The sequence below is a fragment of the Pseudophryne corroboree genome, chromosome 12 (assembly GCF_028390025.1).
Source record: "Pseudophryne corroboree isolate aPseCor3 chromosome 12, aPseCor3.hap2, whole genome shotgun sequence".
In the NCBI taxonomy this organism is placed as follows: domain Eukaryota; kingdom Metazoa; phylum Chordata; class Amphibia; order Anura; family Myobatrachidae; genus Pseudophryne; species Pseudophryne corroboree.
In genome coordinates, this window is record NC_086455.1 from 149,900,148 (window position 1) to 149,921,036 (window position 20,889).

A 20,889-nucleotide genomic window follows, 5' to 3' on the forward strand; every position below is an offset into this window, starting at 1 on the left:
TCTGGTTCTGGGCATAGTAGAGAGAAGCTGCCAGTGTCCACTGAAAGGGGAGAGTCCCAGCTATAGGATTGTACCCTCACAAAAACGCTAAGTCAGACAGAACTCAAGATATCTGGCTGGGAAGAACAATTAACAGGCTTGGATGGGGACCACTGCTTTGAAGTGGGATATCTCCGGTTCCCCAGGGCCGATTTTAAAAAATCTGGTACCCCTGGAAAGAGGGGGCCCTCAGCTATCAGCCTAGGGTCCCTTTACTCCTGGGGCCCTTGGGCAAGAGCCCATTTAGCCCATACGAAAAGACGGCCCTGTGTACCCCATCAGAGCCATCCCTTCTGAACACTAGGGGGAACTAACTGTATTATGCATGCTGAAAACTCCAGAAACATGGCATAGCAGGCATTTTCCCAGAGTTTCACGCATGCGCATTAGTAAAATCTTCGGGAAAATGGCCGCCGTGCTGTGTTCCTGGAGATCTGTGCATGCACAATAAAGTCTGTGCTCAGCCTCTATTGCCATTGCGGAGAAGGAAAAATCTTGTACCTCGGTCAGAGAGGAGGGAGCCCCTCATGCAGAAGGCTGCACACGGGTCTCCTCCTCTCTTAAAACGCCATTGTATGGAGGGATATGATTTCTGTAGCTTGCTGGTAAACGTTACTGTTCTGCTGTTACAAACTATAAGCCTGACTCTGTGTCAGACACAGCTGCATCCATATCTACATCTTCTGCGGCATTAGTGTCTGCGACTTTGTGCTAATGCTGCTACAAAGCCCTTTCCCTGCTATATATCCATGTATCCAAATGAGCAGGCAATGAGAAGCCCACTTTCAGCATCTTCAGGCGCGGCAGTTATGCTTGGTGCGCCACACCATCAAAACTTGCACCAGCTCTCTATTAGGTACAGCTTATCTGTCCAAATATGGCCTCCTTTGTGGATGATTCTGGGTCTCCATACACAACCATGATACTCCCATAAGATGCAACATCTTTGTCTGTTTAGCCACCCCCCTTATTACCGCCAAGAATTGCTCTTTACAATTTCAATGCACTTTGTCTACCATGCGGCCAAATCTGTTCTGTGACTCTCTACATATATAATCAGACACGCGCAGTGCGATGCATGTACAGACCAAATGTTGCTCTACTGCTTCCAACATTGTGTCAGACTCAGTTTCAGGCACTATAGACAGTATGTGAATATTTGTATAAACATTTTACTATCTAACTTCGATTTATTTCTCTATCCCAACAGTAGCAATGAAGAAAACAGCAGGGTGAAGACAATAAAGGAAAGCAGTAAGAAATTCCTGCAGTAAGAAATCTCACTGCTTGTGGTAAGGATCTGATGTCATTACTGAAGCAAAACTCACATTATAATACACTGCTCAAAAAAAATAAAGGGAACACTAAAATAACACATCCTAGATCTGAATGAATTAAATATTCTTATTAAATATTTTGTTCTTTACATAGTTGAATGTGCTGACAACAAAATCACACAAAAATGATCAATGGAAATCAAATTTACTAACCCATGGAGGTCTGGATTTGGAGTCACACTCAAAATTAAAGTGGAAAAAGACACTACAGGCTGATCCAACTTTGATGTAATGTCCTTAAAACAAGTCAAAATGAGGCTCAGTAGTGTGTGTGGCCTCCACGTGCCTGTATGACCTCCCTACTAGAGATGAGCGGGTTCAGTTTCTCTGAATCCGAACCCGCCCGAACTTCATGTTTTTTTCACGGGTCCGAGCGACTCGGATCTTCCCGCCTTGCTCGGTTAACCCGAGCGCGCCCGAACGTCATCATGACGCTGTCGGATTCTCGCGAGGCTCGGATTCTATCGCGAGACTCGGATTCTATATAAGGAGCCGCGCGTCGCCGCCATTTTCACACGTGCATTGAGATTGATAGGGAGAGGACGTGGCTGGCGTCCTCTCCATTTAGATTAGGGTTGAGAGAGAGAGAGAGAGATTGACCTGAGGCTGTGATACTGTAGAAGAGAGTGCAGAGTTTAGTGACTGACGACCACAGTGACCACCAGACAGTGCAGTTGTTTGTTTTATTTAATATATCCGTTCTCTGCCTGAAAAAAACGATACACACAGTGACTCAGTCACATACCATATCTGTGTGCACTGCTCAGCCCAGTGTGCTGCATCAATGTATATATATATCTGACTGTGCTCAGCTCACACAGCTTATAATTGTGGGGGAGACTGGGGAGCACTGCAGTGCCAGTTATAGGTTATAGCAGGAGCCAGGAGTACATAATATTATATTAAAATTAAACAGTGCACACTTTTGCTGCAGGAGTGCCACTGCCAGTGTGACTAGTGACCAGTGACCTGACCACCAGTATATATAATATTAGTAGTATACTATCTCTTTATCAACCAGTCTATATTAGCAGCAGACACAGTACAGTGCGGTAGTTCACGGCTGTGGCTACCTCTGTGTCGGCACTCGGCAGCCCGTCCATAATTGTATATACCACCTAACCGTGGTTTTTTTTTCTTTCTTTATACATACATACTAGTTACGAGTATACTATCTCTTTATCAACCAGTCTATATATTAGCAGCAGACACAGTACAGTGCGGTAGTTCACGGCTGTGGCTACCTCTGTGTCGGCACTCGGCAGCCCGTCCATAATTGTATATACCACCTAACCGTGGTTTTTTTTTCTTTCTTTATACATACATACTAGTTACGAGTATACTATCTCTTTATCAACCAGTCTATATATTAGCAGCAGACACAGTACAGTGCGGTAGTTCACGGCTGTGGCTACCTCTGTGTCGGCACTCGGCAGCCCGTCCATAATTGTATATACCACCTAACCGTGGTTTTTTTTTCTTTCTTTATACATACATACTAGTTACGAGTATACTATCTCTTTATCAACCAGTCTATATTAGCAGCAGACACAGTACAGTGCGGTAGTTCACGGCTGTGGCTACCTCTGTGTCGGCACTCGGCAGCCCGTCCATAATTGTATATACCACCTAACCGTGGTTTTTTTTTCTTTCTTTATACATACATACTAGTTACGAGTATACTATCTCTTTATCAACCAGTCTATATATTAGCAGCAGACACAGTACAGTGCGGTAGTTCACGGCTGTGGCTACCTCTGTGTCGGCACTCGGCAGCCCGTCCATAATTGTATACTAGTATCCAATCCATCCATCTCCATTGTTTACCTGAGGTGCCTTTTAGTTGTGCCTATTAAAATATGGAGAACAAAAATGTTGAGGTTCCAAAATTAGGGAAAGATCAAGATCCACTTCCACCTCGTGCTGAAGCTGCTGCCACTAGTCATGGCCGAGACGATGAAATGCCAGCAACGTCGTCTGCCAAGGCCGATGCCCAATGTCATAGTACAGAGCATGTCAAATCCAAAACACTAAATATCAGTAAAAAAAGGACTCCAAAACCTAAAATAAAATTGTCGGAGGAGAAGCGTAAACTTGCCAATATGCCATTTACCACACGGAGTGGCAAGGAACGGCTGAGGCCCTGGCCTATGTTCATGGCTAGTGGTTCAGCTTCACATGAGGATGGAAGCACTCAGCCTCTCGCTAGAAAAATGAAAAGACTAAAGCTGGCAAAAGCAGTAGCACCGCAAAGAACTGTGCGTTCTTCGAAATCCCAAATCCACAAGGAGAGTCCGACTCCAATTGTGTCGGTTGCGATGCCTGACCTTCCCAACACTGGACGTGAAGAGCATGCGCCTTCCACCATTTGCACGCCCCCTGCAAGTGATGGAAGGAGCACCCGCAGTCCAGTTCCTGATAGTCAGATTGAAGATGTCAGTGTTGAAGTACACCAGGATGAGGAGGATATGGGTGTTGCTGGCGCTGGGGAGGAAATTGACCAGGAGGATTCTGATGGTGAGGTGGTTTGTTTAAGTCAGGCACCCGGGGAGACACCTGTTGTCCATGGTAGGAATATGGCCGTTGACATGCCTGGTGAAAATACCAAAAAAATCAGCTCTTCGGTGTGGAAGTATTTCACCAGAAATGCGGACAACAGGTGTCAAGCCGTGTGTTCCCTTTGTCAAGCTGTAATAAGTAGGGGTAAGGACGTTAACCACCTCGGAACATCCTCCCTTATACGTCACCTGCAGCGCATTCATAATAAGTCAGTGACAAGTTCAAAAACTTGGGCCGACAGCGGAAGCAGTCCACTGACCAGTAAATCCCTTCCTCTTGTAACCAAGCTCACGCAAACCACCCCACCAACTCCCTCAGTGTCAATTTCCTCCTTCCCCAGGAATGCCAATAGTCCTGCAGGCCATGTCACTGGCAATTCTGACGAGTCCTCTCCTGCCTGGGATTCCTCCGATGCATCCTTGCGTGTAACGCCTACTGCTGCTGGCGCTGCTGTTGTTGCTGCTGGGAGTCGATGGTCATCCCAGAGGGGAAGTCGTAAGACCACTTTTACTACTTCCACCAAGCAATTGACTGTCCAACAGTCCTTTGCGAGGAAGATGAAATATCACAGCAGTCATCCTACTGCAAAGCGGATAACTGAGGCCTTGACATCCTGGGTGGTGAGAAACGTGGTTCCGGTATCCATCATTACTGCAGAGCCAACTAGAGACTTGTTGGAGGTACTGTGTCCCCGGTACCAAATACCATCTAGGTTCCATTTCTCTAGGCAGGCGATACCGAAAATGTACACAGACCTCAGAAAAAGAGTCACCAGTGTCCTAAAAAATGCAGCTGTACCCAATGTCCACTTAACCACGGACATGTGGACAAGTGGAGCAGGGCAGGGTCAGGACTATATGACTGTGACAGCCCACTGGGTAGATGTATGGACTCCCGCCGCAAGAACAGCAGCGGCGGCACCAGTAGCAGCATCTCGCAAACGCCAACTCTTTCCTAGGCAGGCTACGCTTTGTATCACCGGTTTCCAGAATACGCACACAGCTGAAAACCTCTTACGGCAACTGAGGAAGATCATCGCGGAATGGCTTACCCCAATTGGACTCTCCTGTGGATTTGTGGCATCGGACAACGCCAGCAATATTGTGTGTGCATTAAATATGGGCAAATTCCAGCACGTCCCATGTTTTGCACATACCTTGAATTTGGTGGTGCAGAATTTTTTAAAAAACGACAGGGGCGTGCAAGAGATGCTGTCGGTGGCCAGAAGAATTGCGGGACACTTTCGGCGTACAGGCACCACGTACAGAAGACTGGAGCACCACCAAAAACTACTGAACCTGCCCTGCCATCATCTGAAGCAAGAAGTGGTAACGAGGTGGAATTCAACCCTCTATATGCTTCAGAGGTTGGAGGAGCAGCAAAAGGCCATTCAAGCCTATACAATTGAGCACGATATAGTAGGTGGAATGCACCTGTCTCAGGCGCAGTGGAGAATGATTTCAACGTTGTGCAAGGTTCTGATGCCCTTTGAACTTGCCACACGTGAAGTCAGTTCAGACACTGCCAGCCTGAGTCAGGTCATTCCCCTCATCAGGCTTTTGCAGAAGAAGCTGGAGACATTGAAGGAGGAGCTAACACGGAGCGATTCCGCTAGGCATGTGGGACTTGTGGATGGAGCCCTTAATTCGCTTAACAAGGATTCACGGGTGGTCAATCTGTTGAAATCAGAGCACTACATTTTGGCCACCGTGCTCGATCCTAGATTTAAAGCCTACCTTGGATCTCTCTTTCCGGCAGACACAAGTCTGCTGGGGTTGAAAGACCTGCTGGTGACAAAATTGTCAAGTCAAGCGGAACGCGACCTGTCAACATCTCCTCCTTCACATTCTCCCGCAACTGGGGGTGCGAGGAAAAGGCTCAGAATTCCGAGCCCACCCGCTGGCGGTGATGCAGGGCAGTCTGGAGCGACTGCTGATGCTGACATCTGGTCCGGACTGAAGGACCTGACAACGATTACGGACATGTCGTCTACTGTCACTGCATATGATTCTCTCAACATTGATAGAATGGTGGAGGATTATATGAGTGACCGCATCCAAGTAGGCACGTCACACAGTCCGTACTTATACTGGCAGGAAAAAGAGGCAATTTGGAGGCCCTTGCACAAACTGGCTTTATTCTACCTAAGTTGCCCTCCCACAAGTGTGTACTCCGAAAGAGTGTTTAGTGCCGCCGCTCACCTTGTCAGCAATCGGCGTACGAGGTTACATCCAGAAAATGTGGAGAAGATGATGTTCATTAAAATGAATTATAATCAATTCCTCCGCGGAGACATTGACCAGCAGCAATTGCCTCCACAAAGTACACAGGGAGCTGAGATGGTGGATTCCAGTGGGGACGAATTGATAATCTGTGAGGAGGGGGATGTACACGGTGATATATCGGAGGGTGATGATGAGGTGGACATCTTGCCTCTGTAGAGCCAGTTTGTGCAAGGAGAGATTAATTGCTTCTTTTTTGGGGGGGGGTCCAAACCAACCCGTCATATCAGTCACAGTCGTGTGGCAGACCCTGTCACTGAAATGATGGGTTGGTTAAAGTGTGCATGTCCTGTTTTGTTTATACAACATAAGGGTGGGTGGGAGGGCCCAAGGACAATTCCATCTTGCACCTCTTTTTTTTTTCTTTTTCTTTGCATCATGTGCTGATTGGGGAGGGTTTTTTGTAAGGGACATCCTGCGTGACACTGCAGTGCCACTCCTAAATGGGCCCGGTGTTTGTGTCGGCCACTAGGGTCGCTAATCTTACTCACACGGTCAGCTACCTCATTGCGCCTCTTTTTTTCTTTGCGTCATGTGCTGTTTGGGGAGGGTTTTTTGGAAGGGACATCCTGCGTGACACTGCAGTGCCACTCCTAGATGGGCCCGGTGTTTGTGTCGGCCACTAGGGTCGCTAATCTTACTCACACAGCTACCTCATTGCGCCTCTTTTTTTCTTTGCGTCATGTGCTGTTTGGGGAGGGTTTTTTGGAAGGGACATCCTGCGTGACACTGCAGTGCCACTCCTAGATGGGCCCGGTGTTTGTGTCGGCCACTAGGGTCGCTAATCTTACTCACACAGCTACCTCATTGCGCCTCTTTTTTTCTTTGCGTCATGTGCTGTTTGGGGAGGTTTTTTGGAAGGGCCATCCTGCGTGACACTGCAGTGCCACTCCTAGATGGGCCCGGTGTTTGTGTCGGCCACTAGGGTCGCTTATCTTACTCACACAGCGACCTCGGTGCAAATTTTAGGACTAAAAATAATATTGTGAGGTGTGAGGTATTCAGAATAGACTGAAAATGAGTGTAAATTATGGTTTTTGAGGTTAATAATACTTTGGGATCAAAATGACCCCCAAATTCTATGATTTAAGCTGTTTTTTAGTGTTTTTTGAAAAAAACACCCGAATCGAAAACACACCCGAATCCGACAAAAAAAATTCGGTGAGGTTTTGCCAAAACGCGTTCGAACCCAAAACACGGCCGCGGAACCGAACCCAAAACCAAAACACAAAACCAGAAAAATTTCAGGCGCTCATCTCTACTCCCTACAATGCCTGGGCATGCTCCTGATGAGGTGGCGGATGGTCTCCTGAGGGATCACCTCCCAGACCTGGACTAAAGCATCCGCCATCTCCTGGACAGTCTGTGGTGCAACGTGGCGTTGGTGGATGGAGCGAGACATGATGTCCCAGATGTGCTCAATTGGATTCTGGTCTGGGGAACGGGCGGGCCAGTCCATAGCATCAATGCCTTCGTCTTGCAGGAACTGCTGACACACTCCAGCCACAGGAGGTCTAACATTGTCTTGCATTAGGAGGAACCCAGGGCCAACCGCACCAGCATATGGTCTCACAAGGGGTCTGAGGATCTCATCTCGGTACCTAATGGCAGTCAGGCTACCTCTGGCGAGCACATGGAGGGCTGTGCGGCCCCCCAAAGAAATGCCACCCCACACCATTACTGACCCACTGCCAAACCGGTCATGCTGGAGGATGTTGCAGGCAGCAGAACGTTCTCCTTGGCATCTCCAGACTCTGCCACGTCTGTCACATGTGCTCAGTGAGAACCTGCTTTCATCTGTGAAGAGCACAGGGCGCCAGTGGCGAATTTGCCAATCTTGGTGTTCTCTGGCAAATGCCAAACGTCCTGCACGGTCTTGGGCTGTAAGCACAACCCCCACCTGTGGACATCGGACCCTCATACCACCCTCATGGAGTCTGTTTCTGATTGTTTGAGTAGACACATGCACATTTGAGGCTTGCTGGAGGTCATTTTGCAGGGCACTGGCAGTGCTCCTCCTGTTCCTCCTTGCACAAAGGCGGAGGTAGCGGTCCTGCTGCTGGGTTGTTGCCCTCCTACGGCCTCCTCCACGTCTCCTGATGTACTGGCCTGTCGCCTGGTAGCGCCTCCATGCTCTGGACACTACGCTGACAGACACAGCAAACCTTGCCACAGCTCGCATTGATGTGCCATCCTGGATGAGCTGCACTACCTGAGCCACTTGTGTGGGTTGTAGGGAGGTCATACAGGCACGTGGAGGCCACACACACTACTGAGCCTCATTTTGACTTGTTTTAAGGACATTACATCAAAGTTGGATCAGCCTGTAGTGTCTTTTTCCACTTTAATTTTGAGGGTGACTCCAAATCCAGACCTCCATGGGTTAACAAATTTGATTTCCATTGATCATTTTTGTGTGATTTTGTTGTCAGCACATTCAACTATGTAAAGAACAAAGTATTTAATAAGAATATTTCATTCATTCAGATCTAGGATGTGTTATTTTAGTGTTCCCTTTATTTTTTTGAGCAGTGTATATTTTCTTATATCTAGAAATGTTTACTCATATTGGAGGTAGACATGATACGAAATGCCCTAAATGATGTAATTTGGATGCTGATTTGATGTCTTGGTAGCGACTTGCATTCCAACACCTGCTTTTACACCTGCAGTTTGTGTTTTGTTGGCTGTGGAGGAGACTCTAGACACCCCTAGTCCACTTTATATATTGAATTTATGCTGACTGGCTAAGGTTTGTATTGCTAGACTTTGGCTGGCCAGCGAAGCACCGGTATTGCAGTCTTGGATTTCTCTAGTTAATGTAGGGATGAGGAACCTTCGGTCCTCCAGCTGTTGTTAAACTATACCTATCAGCATACCTTGCTACAGTTTTGCTATTTGGCCATGCGAAAACTGTTGCAGGGCATGCTGGGATGTGTAGTTCAACAACATCTGGAGGGCCAAAGGTTTCCCATCCCTGAGTTAATGCAACGGCAGCACATGAGAAATTTGTTTACCTGGCCAGAAAGGCTGAAACAAAATATTTTAGTTTTTTGGGGGAGGTGGCTTGAGTCTCCTTACTCGACACATCGCCGTACCTGATCCTTTGGTACTTTCTGTCACATAAATTCTAACGGTGGGGGCGTGTACGGAGTATACAATGTATCTACTGGTTATATAGTCCCTTATTCTTTTCTGGTTAATGCTTTCCGTTCCAAGGGTAATTGGCAGCCCGTGGCCGGCCATTCCGGTATCCATGCTTGGTACACTTATGAATGCTCATATGATTGGTATGTGAATAAAGTGTATCTCTTTTCTTCTGATGCCTTGTTCACCCTTTTTCATTTTCCTTTTTTTTTTATCGATAATATCACCACGTGGTAAGCAGTATGGTAGTGCCTTATAATGCACATATATTGCAGACTGTAACTAACTAACTTGTTCCCTAACTTAATATATGATCATAATAGAATCCACACACAACTGTATATTTGATGCATTTTGTTTATTGTTTGTTTGTTTGTTTAGTTGTATTGTAATGTATGTACAACTTTGAAAAACCAATAAAGACTATTGAATTTAAAAAAAAAAGTTTACATTAAAACTGTAATGTAACACAATGTACTGTCATTATCATGGGTCTTCAACCTGCAGCCCCCCAGCTGCTGTGGAACTACACATCCCAGCATGCCCTGCCATAGTTTTGCTACAAAGGCATGCGAAAACCAAGGTAGACCATGCTGGGATGTGTATTTCCACAGCAGATGGAGGACCGCAGGTTGAAGACCTATGGTCTATAAAGTCTACGCAATCAAAACTATTTCTAAAATCGAATATTGTGTTTTACTCTCTATATGATGTTAATATATTCTGTAGTTTAGTAAACAGTAAGAGCAAGTCTAGCAAAGAATGTATATTTCAATAAAATTGGTATGTTGTGTAGTTGGATGTGAAATTATTAATTAAATCCTTTTTTCAATATTTCTATACTTTCCAGGGATTAATCAGATGTTGAGTGGGGTGAAGGGTTTCTGGTGTTTTTAGATGATATACCAGTAGTCTCACTTAAAATACTATTATAACATTCTTGACATTTGTTGCATAGCCACATCATATGTCAGACAGCGGTAAAAGATTGGTCTATTTTGGCTAAAGAAACGGTAGACAACCAAACTGACTTTTGAGCTCTTTCCCTAGAATTCCCAGAATGATCTCAATATTTTATGCAAAATCAAGTTTTGTAACGGAACAGGCCATACATTATCACAGAGATGTAACATTCTACTAATGCAGCTTTCTTGTCTCAAGTCAGCTTTGTCATTCTGAAGAATCACATTCCACATTTCTACTTGTAAAATCCACATTTTACATAATGTATAATCTGTACATACTGCTGAGATGACAACAGTATCAATTTGACAAGTGGAATAGCCTCCCATCAGAGGTGGTAGAGGCTAAGACAGTAGAGCAATTTAAACATGCATGGGATAGACATAAGGATATCCTTACAAAGAAATAAGGATCAACTAAGGTTAGAGATAAAAATAATATAAAAAAAAAAGGGGACAGACTAGATGGGCCAAGTGGTTCTTATCTGCCGACAAATTCTATGTTTCTATGTTTCTATGTAATTTACTCTGCAATGTGCTGTAGTTGGAGTATAATAAAGACGATGTTCAGACAAGCCAAATTTTAGGTATTATTCAATATAGATTGAGTTGATGTTTTCTCACTGATGTTCTGCACCAAGGATAGCAGTCATAGAAATATAGAATTTGACAGCATATTAGAACCACTTGGCCCATCTAGTCTGCCCTGTTTTTATCCTTTAGGTAATCTTTTATCCTTTAGGTAATCTCAACCATTTTTGATGATTAATTATTAAGAGATTGCTAACATATTCTACCTGTAATACCTATCTTGATCCTGCTAACATCTATACCAATAACCCATTAGAAATGAAATATTGTAACAGGACTCCTGACGTTCAACCCCAAATTGCTGAGTTTCAAAATATATTGTCTGAAGTTCTGTAATCACCTGTTATGCACACCAGTGCCTGCAGGAATGTACTGGTGTTTGAACTGTTATACACACCAGTGCCTGCAGGAATGTACTGGTGTCTGAACAGAGAGGGATGCAAAACAAATGAACTCACAGACAGACTGGGAAATATGACATAACGTACACAGAAGGTGATAGGGTAACAAAACCAACACAGAGTGAACAGAGAAGCCCAGAGGCTAAGAAACTGGGTGTCTCCCTAGTATTAGAAATGCTCAGATGGAAAAAGCAAGATGTTGTGTTTTAATACGTAGAGAACCCGAAATGCTGTTGCTAAGGGCAACAGCAAAACCCTAAAGGGTTACCAACGGGTGTGGCAGTAAACTCCTTGGTCAGAGATGGAATAATACACACAAGGAGAGTCTCCACAATCCTAATTCTCACTTGCAGGGCCCAGGTTCAGCTTACTGCCACTAAACTGACACATGGACGCCCTGCACAGTGAGAGAGGATTATGCAGGCAGGTCTGAAAGTACAGCCACAAACCTGCTGGGTTCACAGAATAGCAAAAGAACCTCAGCAGGCTAAACGACTGACTCCAGTCTTACTGCTAGGTCTGGATTGGCAGAGTGTAGTACCAAATGCCCAGGCCTATTTGCAGTAAGCAACAACAAAATACAAAGCTACACAGTACTGGCTAACTTTCAGGAACTGACTAACCAACAAAGATTCAGCAGCATCTGCTTAACCTGAGAAGAGGCCTTATAAAGCAGGTGCTGTCCACGCCCCCCTCAGACCTCACAGACTGTGAGCACAAAAACCAGCACCGGATCCCATGCCTGTAACCACTGCACAGCAAAAGACCCGAACCGGAGTATCAGCTGCGCTCAGGTTACTCCGCTAGCACTTGTCTCCCGGTTGCCATGACGACGTGGCAGCACAGGGCAGGAGACTCTAACATCACCATATCCATCTGTAGTTGGTGAAGTCAATGTCTATTACAATTATTTAACAATTGTCTTATTGAAACTACCGGTAATTTGCTCAAGCTCATTCCCCAAGTGGCCAACCTGTAGACATTATAACTAAGGAATTTACTAATGCTATGCTGGCCTATTATGCACGCAAAGTTACCGTCCCAGATGGTTTTTAAGATCCTGTTACAATCAATTTGTGAACATCTTAATCCCTCATCTTCATTGTTAATTAAATTTTAAACTGGGACATCTTTCCCACATACAGTACCTTCTAAAGATCAAGATAGCACTAATCTATAAGAAGGGCAAGGACATCCATAATTGCACTAGCTAAAATTACAAAACACTCTTGGAAATGAAATAAAGTTCTACAAAATAGAGATCAGCGGGTCCAGTTCTCCGACAACCAGACCCACCTGAACTTCATGATCCGAACCAGGATACACGTCTGGCTTGGGTTTTCCAGCCTGACTCAGATCCCAAGATGAGGCAGAACATCATCCTCCCTCTGTCAGATTCTCACAGGGTTTTGGATTCTATAAAGGTGATTGGTTTCATGCCAATTTCTCTCCAGCTGTGGAGCTTGTATAGTGCAGACATGCTGTGTCCATCCAGGGTGATGTGTTGTCCATCCAGGAGTGCTGTGTTGTCCATCAAGGGGCTGCTGTGTCCGTCCAAGGGTTCTCTGTCCATCTAAGGGTGCTATGTCTGTCCTTTAAGGGGCTGCTGTGTCCGATCAGGGGTGGTCTGTCCGTCTAGGGGTGCTTAATCCATCCATCATGGGGCTGCTATGTCTTTATTGGGTGCTTTGTCTGTCTATGGGTGCTCTGTCTGTCTATCAAGGGACTGCTGTGTCCATTAGGGGTGCTCTGTCCAAACATCAAGGGGCTATTGTGTCCTCAATGGGTGCTATGTCCACTCATCCAGGGGATCTGCCCCAGCGTAAATAAATAAAAGCTAAACATGTAATTTAAAAAAAAATACATATATTTTGTGCTGTACCCCAGTGTACTATACTGTTATTTTTCAAGTACAAGTACTGTGATACTGCTGGTCAGACCACAGTATCACAGTATCACAGTGTAATATTCATACAAGTATTGAGATGCTGCAGGTGAGACCACAGTGTAATATATTTATACAAGTATTGTGACTCTGCAGGGCAAACCCCAATTTCATCCAAATATTGTGACACTTTAGGTGGTACTTCAGTGTAATTTTCATACACATATTGTGATACTGTAGGTGGTACCCCATTTTCATCCAAGTATTGTGACACTGTAGGTGGTACTGCAGTGTAATATTCATACATGTATTGTGACACTGTAGGTTGTACCACAGTGTAATATTCATACATGTTTTGTGACACTGTAGGTGGTACCCAAGTATCATACAGGTTTTGGGACACTGTAGGTGGTTCCACACTGTGTAATATTCATACATGTATTGTTACAGTGTAGGTGGTACCACAATGTAATATTCATACACATATTGTGATACTGTAAGTGACACCCCAATTCATTTAGAATTAGTTGGTTTGAGGTTATATTAGACAAAAAAAAATAAACCTGAAAAATGATTTCTTTTGTGGGAGAGTTACACAGCTAAATTCTCTACCCCAATGAAGACCCAAATCCATCACAGTTTACAGAATTTGTCTTGGTAATTATTACAAATTGTGGTCAATAATCCCCCGATACAATTGTGAAATATTATTTGGCCTTTAACATGATACATTACTGGCTAAGCTTTTCCAGGCTGGGAGCAGAGGTTTGGGAGATGGCAAGGCACCTACAGTATTTTAGGTGTTTCTCACAATTTTTTTTTATATATTATCTTAATCTCTTTAATCTCTTTAATATAGTGGTCCCTAGTCTAACCCACACAACCCAGCCTATCACTCGGGTAGCTATTCCACCATCGAGAGCAAGGTAACTCTGTCCTGGAAACCCTTATATCAGGAAATCCCCGGTGCTGCTGATCACACACCTGGGAGTCTGCTGCTGACATTACTTTTACATGGAAAACTGCTGTCTCTGACACTATATATATATATATATATATATATATATATATATATATAGACACTCTATAAGGCTATTTTAAGAGATAAAATAAGGCGCAAATAGATTTTATCATCTAAAAATATAATTATATTGTTCTGGATAAGAAATCTAGGGGGTCATTCCGAGTTGTTCGCTCGTTATATTTTTTTTTGCTACGGAGCGATTAGTCGCAAACTGTGCATGCGCAATGTTCGCAGCGTGCCTGCGCCAAGTTAATTAGCTCAAAAGTTTGGTATATTACTCACGGTGTAACAAAGTTTTTTCATCGTTCTGGTGATCGTAGTGTGATTGACAGGAAGTGGGTGTTTCTGGGCGGAAACTAGCCGTTTTCTGGGAGTGTGTGGAAAAACGCGGGAGTGTCTGGAGAAATGGGGGAGTGGCTGGACGAACGCTGAGTGTGTTTGTGACGTCAAACCAGGAACGAAACTGACTGAACTGAGTAGGTCTGGAGCTGCTCAGAAACTGCTAAGAAATTTCTATTCGCAATTCTGCTAATCTTTAATTCGCAATTCTGCTATGCTAAGATACACTCCCAGTAGGTGGCGGCTTAGCGTGTGCAATGCTGCTAAAAGCAGCTAGCGAGCGAACAACTCGGAATGAGGGCCATTTCTCTATAAAAGACAAACTAAGCTGCTCCCAATAAATAATCTGCAGTTATTTAAATTAAACAAAAATACAATACATAGAGAGCACTATTTTGTCATATATAGATAAAATTTATTAGTAGCAACAATTTATTATTATAAGTACCACAGTAAATTTGTACATAACATTGGATACATGAATTTCTAAAGAAATGTAAAAATGAAAAAAGTCACCGATGGATAGCTGCTGGTCTAAATCAAGAATCCAAATGAATTAACAAGTAGCTGTATAGAGTACCATAGAGAAAGGAGCTGAAGCTCTTGTGCTATGCTACAACCTCAACTCACCGCTCTGTGAAGCATTCAAGTTAGGTTGCAGTCTATAGTACTGTTGTATTGTGTGACTGCAGAAAGAGTAAATACCATCGGTGAAGGTAGAGGGAGTGGCTTCTGTTAGCGGCTCAGTTTGGTGGCTCCTAATACGGACTGACAGCTGATATTGGCGGCTGATAATGGTTCCTTATAACGGCTCCTTTTAACAGCTCTGTTTAGCGGCTCCTATTAGGGGCTGGCTGCCCGGCACAAGTGTAGTGCTTGAATGGTAGAGTGGCTCACAGACTGTAGCAGAGCTCCGTTAATGGCCGTATAGTTTGTAGTTGCTTGACACAGCAGTAGATTTAGCAGTGAGGATCAACACATCAGGAACAAGTTTAAAAGAGAACCTTAAGGCGTTTCTCTGCTAAAATAAGCATGTGGTTTCCTCACACCTTCTGAGGAAACCACATGCTTATTTTAGCTGAGAAATGCCTTACACCCCCTGCCCACACCCTTGGTGGCATTTTGGTGCAGGAGTAATGTTTAACTAAAGAGATAATAACATGGGGACTGATTAAGGTATGGTCACAGTGTTAATGGTAATGCAGTTTTCCAATGTTTTTTTTTAAATGTGCACATGCACAGAACCCATAGTGCACATGTGCAGTACAAGTCCTATGTCTTTGCATGTAGTGAGGCTGGATACATCAGGTAATTGGCTTTCTATAGCCATTTGGGGCTGGGAATGGGCTCCTTTCCACAATACAGAGGCATGTTGCCTCCATTTTGTTGGAGTGCCTAGGCCAGAGATTTCCTGGCCTCAGGAAAAGATCTTTGGTGGATGGTCTGTATAACCCGAGGGTTACTCAGATGGCCGATGGTAAGACAGAATCATCTGATGTTGCATCGTTGGATTCAGAGATCAAGCCCCATTATGGGTGAAATGTACGTTTGAATTCTTTGACGTTATCCAGACGTCATATCTGGATTTCCATGCCGCACACATTGATCCCAGCACAGGGCGCAGAGAGGCACAGAGAGAGACAGCTCCTGGCACTGAATACATCTGTAACCTATACAAAGGAGAGACAGCCACACACATCAGGGCCGTCTTTTCGTATGGGCTCAATGGGCTCTTGCCCAAGGGCCCCGGGAGTAAAAGGGCCCTAGGCTGATAGCTGAGGGTACCCTCTTTCCAGGGGTTAATTGTTCTTCCCAGCCAGATATCTCGGGTTCTGGCTGACTTATAGTTTTTCTGAGGGTACAATCCAAAAGCTGGGACTCTCCTCTTTCAGTGGACACTGGCAGCTTGTCTCTACTATGCCCAGAACCTGAAATATCAGCCTTGAAGCTGCTGGTCCCTGCTCCAGCTCCAAACGCCTAATATGCAGTTTTATATATTTGTTGGTGGATTGCTCTGGCTCCTGAAGTCTGATCCCCAAGTCCCCAGTATCTCCTGAAAGGTGGGACTCTAGTTTTTTTTATCCCATTAAAGCTAAGAAAACTATTTCCAGGAACTGGAGATATCTGCAGTAAAGCAAGCTGCCCTGACCCCCGGAAAATTATGAATATTAAGCCCACTCCACTATCCACCCCTCCCCTCTGTATTAAACACCCCATACCACCCTGGAAGTTATGTTCCAGGGCCCCTTAATTCAGCACAATGTCCCCTTCTACAGTTTAGTGTCCTCCTTCCCGCCCCATTTGTGCAGTAAAGGAGTAATTAGCAGAAATGATTTTTCCAGGTCCTACATGCTGAGCGAAAGATAGAACCCCCCTAGCCCCCCGCGGAACATCAAAGATGCCGCTGATAGCACCCCCCCACCCCTACTGCTGGTGGGTGGGTAGGGGCCCCAGTGCATTGCTGTGCCCAGGGGCCTACACTGCTGTTAAGATGGCTCTGCACACACTCACCATACAAACGGGTATTTTGGCATTTTCTCATTGGGGAGCAGTGGTGGGAGGCTCTCTGCAATGACACAACTGTTATATATCCTCTGGGTGTGAACCAGAGCAAAAAAAAAATTTGTATTAGTGTGTCACTCAGTGATGACTACCTGTAATGACGTACACTTCTGCTACATATGCCCTGTGTTTGTTCCACAGCAAAAAATATATTTCTATTGGTGCATCACTCAATGACAACTACTATTACTGCAGTACATTACTGCTACATATCCTCTATGTGTGATCCAGAGCAAAAAAAAATTTTCTATTGGTTCATCACTCAGTGATCACTACCAGTACTGCCGTATACAACTGCTATATAACTCTGTGTGTGTTATTCAGAGATAGTCTGTTGGTGCGTCACTCAGTTACGATTACCAGTACTGCTGTACACTGCTGATATATATCCTCAGTGTGTGTTCCAAAGCAAATAATATATTTCTATTTTTGCGTCACTCAGTGGTGACTACCATTTCTGCCGTACACTACTGCTATATATCCACTGTGTGTGATCGAAAGCAAAAACTATATTTCTATTGGTGCGTCACTCAGTGACGACTACCATTACTGCTGTACGCTAGTGCTATATATCTTCTGTGCAAGATCCAAAGTAAAAAATATATTTCTTATGGTGCGTCACTCTGACTGCTATTACAGCGGCTTCTGTACACAACTTCTATATATCCTCTGTGTGTGATCAAGAGTAAAAATTATATTTCTATTGGTGCGTCACTCAGTGACGACTACCAGTACTGTCAAACACTGCTGCTACATCTCCTCTGTGTGTGATCCAGAGCAAAAAATATATTTCTATTGACGCATCACTCTGACTACTAGCACAGCATCTTCCGTGCGCTACTGTTATACATCCTCTGTGTTTTTTCCAGAGCAAAAAATATATTTCTATTGGTGCATCACTCACTGACAACTACCATTACTGCTGTACACTACTGCTATATGTATATCCTGTGTGTGATCAAGAGTAAAAATTATATTTCTATTGGTGCGTCACTCAGTGACGGCTATCAGTACTGCCAAACACTGCTGTTACATCTCCTCTGTGTGTGATCCAGAGCAAAAAATATATTTCTATTGATGCATCACTCTGACTACTAGCACAGCGTCTTCCGTACGCTACTGTTATACATTCTCTGTGTTTTTTCCAGAGCAAAAAATATATTTCTATTGGTGCATCACTCACTGACGACTACCAGTACTGCCCTGCCGTACACTAGTACTATATATCATCTGTGTATGTTCCAAAGTAAGAAATATATTTCTATTGGTGCCTCACTCTGACAACTAGTACAGCGGCTTCCATACACTTTTGCTATATATCCTCTGTGTGTGATCCAGAGCAAAAAATGTATTTCTATTGGTTCATCACTCATTGACAACTACCAGTACTGCCATACACAACTTCTATATATCCGCTGTGTGTGATACAGAACAAAAAATGTATATCTTTTGGTGCATCACTCAGTGACGATTACCAGTACTGCCATACACTACTGCTATATGTCCTCTGTGTGATCAACAGCAAAAATTATATTTCTATTGGTGTGGCACTCAGTGACAACAACCAATACTGCTGTACACTGCTGATATAAATCCTGAGTGTGTGATCCACAGCAAAAAATATATTTCTATTGGTGCGTCACTCAGTGACGACTACCATTACTGCTGTACACAAGTGCTATATATCTTCTGTGTAAGATCCAAAGTAAATAATATATTTCTTACGGTGCGTCACTCTGACTGCTATTACAGTGACTTCTGTACAATTCTGCTATATATCCTCTGTGTGTGATCCAGACCAAAAAATATATTTCTATTGGTTCATCTCTCAGTGACGATTGCCAATACAGCCTTACACTACTGCTGTATATTCTCTGTGTGTGATCCAGAAAAATAATAATATTTCTATTGGTGAGTCATTTAGTGATGACTACCAGTACTGCTGTACACTGCTGCTATATTTCCTCTGTCTGTGATTGAAAGCAAGAATATATATTTCAGTTGGTGAGTCACTCTGACTACTAGTACAGTGACTGCTGTAGACTACTGCTATATATCCTCTGTGTGTGATCCAGAGCAAAAAATATATTTCTATTGGTGCATCACTTAGTGATGATTACCAATACTTCCGTACCCTTGTGCTATATATCCTCTGTGTGTGATCTAGAACACAAAATATATTTATATTTGTGTGTCATTCAGTGACAACTACCAGTACTGCCATACACTACTGCTATATATCCTTTGTGTGTGATCCAGAGCACAAAATATATTTCTATACATGCATCACTCAGTTGCGACTATCAGTACTGCTAAACACTACTGCTTTGTTTCCTCTGTGTGTGATACAAAGCAAAAAATATATTTCTATTGGTGCATTACTCTGATACTAGCACAGCGGCTTTTGTACACTACTGCTAGATATCCTCTGTGTGTGAGCAGAGAAAAATATATATTTCTAGTGGTGCATCACTTAGTGACAACTACCAGTACTGCCATACACAACTTCTATATATCCTCTGTGTGTGATACAGAACAAAAAATGTATATCTGTTGGTGCATCACTCAGTGACGATTAGCAGTACTGCCGTACAGTACTGCTATATATCCTCTCTGTGTGTGATCCAAAACAAAAAATATATTTCTATTGGTGTGTCACTGTGATTACTAGTACAGTGGCTGCCGTACACTACTGCTGTATATCCTCTGTGTGTGATCCAGTGAAAAATATATATTTCTGTTATGTATTTGAAAGGGATGCTCTGTCTGCTGTATCTGAAAAGGGTGATCTATCCATCAATCCAGGGACTCTGCCCCAGTGTAAAATTAGAATAATAAAGGCTTAAAACAGAACGCCTAAAATTCTAATTATACAAAATATTTTTGTTTGTTTGTGCTGTACCCCAGTGTACTATACAATTTTTATTTTATTTTCATAAGTACTGTGACACTGACGATCAGACTGCAGTATTTTATTTCCTACTCATAAACGCTTAGTATGATGCTGTTGGTGTAGTCAACCGCAGTGTGTAATTCTATATATTTTTTATTCATTTGTGCAACACTGTAACCGCCGGTGTGATATAAAAAATATTTCTACATTTTTTTACTCATTTTTGCAGCACTGCAACCACAGTGTGTGATATAAAAAATAATATACAGTTTATATTTTGATTTAAATTAACATTTTATACTGTGTCATCCCAGTATATATCCAAAGACTGCAGCTGTTCCGTCCGTCTAGGGGTGTTCTGTCAGTCCACCCAAAATAAAAATCATCTTTTTTTTATATTTTGTGCTGTATCCTCCCAGAATACATCCAGGCGGGCTACCTCTATTTCAGGGTGTGGTGTCTATAGCTCATATTCTTATTATAACTTATTGTCCTATTTTCATAACTCTTCTTATCACCACATTGTAATTAACTCAAATAAATATTATTAACAATAATTATAAATTAGATAAATGTAAATTAAATGAATATAAATAAACTCTCCACACTCATATAGTGAACTTTCTGTATATCGAACATATCTTGGAGGAAATTAAGAATTTGATTCTAAATAAATTAATTTAAATACATTTAATTAAATTAAATTGAAATTAAAATAAATAAATAAAATCTAAAATAAGGTATTTTTTATTCTTCTTTGCTTTAATAATCTTTTTGTGAACTAAAATCTTGAGCCTTGCCTAATGCGTCTTTTTTTATAAACATTCTTTTTTTTATATTTTGTCCTCCCAGTATATACATCCAAGGG

The 20,889-nt window shown here is 43.2% G+C and overlaps 1 protein-coding gene across 1 annotated transcript in view; it reads left to right on the plus strand.

Moving 5' to 3' along the window:
* LOC134979994 (embryonic protein UVS.2-like) overlaps window positions 1-20,889 on the plus strand; it is a 48,974-nt gene that overhangs the window by 20,186 nt on the left and 7,899 nt on the right. The gene's annotated exons all lie outside the window — the stretch shown is intronic.